Source organism: Suncus etruscus, chromosome X (assembly GCF_024139225.1).
Source record: "Suncus etruscus isolate mSunEtr1 chromosome X, mSunEtr1.pri.cur, whole genome shotgun sequence".
NCBI classification, from domain to species: domain Eukaryota; kingdom Metazoa; phylum Chordata; class Mammalia; order Eulipotyphla; family Soricidae; genus Suncus; species Suncus etruscus.
Window position 1 is genome coordinate 69,764,423 of NC_064868.1, and position 3,500 is coordinate 69,767,922.

The window sequence follows — 3,500 nt, forward strand, 5'->3', positions numbered from 1 at the left end:
CTTAATTGTTGATTCTTCCTGGGGATTCTCCTCCTGTGTTTCTGGGACACTAATGACTCTTATGTTGTTTCTATTGAATTTATCGAACATTTCCATTTTGATCTGTTCAAAGTCTTTGAGTATTTTTCCATTGTTCATTTGTTTTGAGATTCTTTTCCAATCTCTTCTGTTGTAAACAGTTATTATGCCTCTTATATTCCAGCTGACTAATTCTGTCTTCAGCTGCTGTTACTCTACTGGAGAGGCTTTCCATAGAGTTTTTCATTAACTCTAGAGCATTTTTCACTCCGATTATTTCAGTTTGGAGTTTTCTGATTTCAATTATTTGTGGTCTGTTCAGATAGATCTATGCTCCCTTTGAGTTCCATGAACATCCTCCATATCTCCACTCTAAACTGCATTTCCAAGAGGTCAACCAGGTGGTTGACATTTTTGACTCATCAGAGCTGCCATCCTCATACTCCACACATGGAGTTGTCCTTCATTGTTTCCTCATTGTAACCCTTTAACTATGATTCTGTGTATTGCGTATTAGATGTGAACTACAAAGGCAAACAAAAAAACATTAACAAATGGAAATTAAATAGCCTGCTACTGAACAACCAGTGAGTCTGAGATAAAATCAAAGAAAAAATCAAAACTTTCCTGGAAATAAATGACAAGGACTATACAAACGATCAGAATCTATGGGACACAGAAAAAGCAGTACTGAGAGGAAAATTTATAGCAAAGCAAGCACACATCAGGAAGAAGAAAGAGAATTCCTAAATAGTTTAATGACACAGCTTATAGAATTATAAAATGATCAAAAAAGGAACCAAACATAGGGAGACAAAAGGAATTAACAAAGCTTAGAGCAGAAATCAATGAAGTGGGAACCCAAAAAACAATCTGAAAGATCAATGAAAGCAGAAGTTGGTTCTTTGAAAAAATAAACAAGAATGATAGGCCATAGGCAAAACTCACAAAGAGAGAGAGAAACTTGATAACCCATATTAGAAATGCAAAGGGATAGATCACTACAGATATTGCAGTGATCCAAAGGGTAATTAGAGACTACTTTGAGAAACTCTATGCCACAAAACATGAGAACCTGGAAGAAATGGATAAAATTTTGAACTCTTATAATCTTCCACTGTTTAAAAAGGAGGATGTAGCATATCTAAACACTCCCATCACTATTGAGGAAATTAAAACGGTAATCAATAGTCTCCCCAAAAAGAAAAGCCCAGGTCCATATGGGCCTAATGAATTCTTTCAAACCTTTCAAGAGGAACTGCTACCAATCCTGGTCAGGTTCTTTCATGAAATTGAAAAAACGGGAATATTTTAAAACAGCTTCTATGAAGCCAATATCACATTGATACCAAAAATAGACAGATATTGCCAAAAAAGAAAATTACAGACCAATATCTGTGATGAATACAGATTCAAATATCTTCAATAAAATTCTGGCAAATAGAATTCAATGCCTTATCAAGAAGATCGTTCACTATGATCAAGTAAGTTTCAACCCAGGAATGCAAGGATGGTTTAACATTCGTAAATCTGGGCCCAGAAAGATAGCACAGCGGTGTTTGCCTTGCAAGCAGCCGATCCAGGACCAAAGGTGGTTGGTTCAAATCCCGGTGTCCCATATGGTCCCCCGTGCCTGCCAGGAGCTATTTCTGAGCAGACAGCTGGACTAACCCCTGAGCACCACCGGGTGTGGCCCAAAAACCAAAAAAAAAACATTTGTAAATCCATCAACATAATACATAACATCAACAACAAGGAAAATAAAAATCACATGATCAGATCAATAGACGCAGAGAAAGCATTTGATAAAGTCCAACACCCATTCTTGATCAAAACTCTCAGCAAGATGGGAATGAGACAAACCTTTCTCAATCTAGTCAAGGCCATCTACCACAAGCAAATAGCAAATATTATCCTCAGTGGAGAAAAATGAAAAGCCTTCTCTCTAAATTCTGGAACAAGACAAGATTATCCCCTCTCACCACTCCTCCTCAAAATAGTATTGGAAGTTCTTGCTTTAGCGATTAGGCAAGAAAAACATAACAAGGGAATCCAGAAAGGAAAGGAAGAACTAAAGCCCTCACTCTTCGCAGATAACATGATACTATACTTAGAAAACCCTAAAGACTCTACCAAAAAGCTTCTAGAAATAATAGATGCATATAGCAATATAGCAGGCTATAAAATTAATACGCAGAAATAAATGGCTTTTTATACCCAATAGTGAAAGGGAAGAAATGGACATTAAGAAAACAACCCCATTCACATTAGTGTCACACAAACTCAAATATCTTGGATTCAACTTGACTAAAGATGTGAACGACCTATACAAAGAAAACTATAAAACCCTGCTACAAGAAATATGAGAAGACACGTGGAAATAGAAATCTATACCCTGCTCTTGAATTGGCAGGATTAACATAATTAAAATGGCAATACTCCCCAAAGCATTGTACAGTTTTAATGCAATACCTCTAAAGATACCAATGATATTTTTTCAAAGACTTGGATCAAACACTTCTGAAATTCATTTGGAATAATAAACACTCACGAATAATTAAAGCAAAAATTCGGGGAAAAGAATATGGGAGGTATTATTGTCCCCAGCTTTAAACTGCATTACAAAGCAATAATTATCAAAACAGCATAGCACTGGAATAAAGACAAACCCTCAGACTATTGGAATGGCTTGAATACTCAGAGAATATTCCCCATACATACTATCACCTAATTTTTGATAAAGAAGCAAGAAACCCTAAATGGAACAGGGAAGGTCTCTTCAATAAGTGGTGTTGGTACAACTACTTAGCCATTTGTAAAAAAGCTAACTTAGACCTTCAGCTAAAACCATGTACAAAGACAAAATCCAAATGGATTAAAGACCTAGATATCAGACCTGAAACCATAAAGTTTATAGAACAACATGTAGGTGAAAAGCACCATGACAGTTAGACTAAACGCATCTTTAAGGAGGAAACAGCACTCACCACACAAGTAAAAGCAGAAATAAACAGATGGGACTATATTAAGCTGAGAAGCTTCTGCACCTCAAAGGAAATAGTGCCCAGGATAAAAAAGCTATTCACTGAGTGGAGAAACTATTCACCCAAAACCCATCAGATAACTGGCTAATATCCAAAATATATAAGGGACTGACAAAACCTTACAAGAAAAAATCATGGACCTTAGCTTGTTGTGGGGTCCCCGCGGGTTCAGGGGGGTCTGAAGCAATGATTTTCCTCTCTGGCCTTCAAGTGGCTTCTCTGAGCACCCTTGAGTGGAGGCCCCGGGTCTGGCCAGGATAATTCAGGGTGAAGCCTGCGCTGATCTCCTGGGTGGAAGAAGGAGACCTTGGGAGGCTGCAGAGAGGTATGTTTGGAGTGTGCATACCTACTCTTCAGAATTCCACCTTTCTACAATTTAATTTTGGAATAGGAACTCCATACAGTTGTGGGGTGGAAAGTTTCAATCCCCGCTGGGTC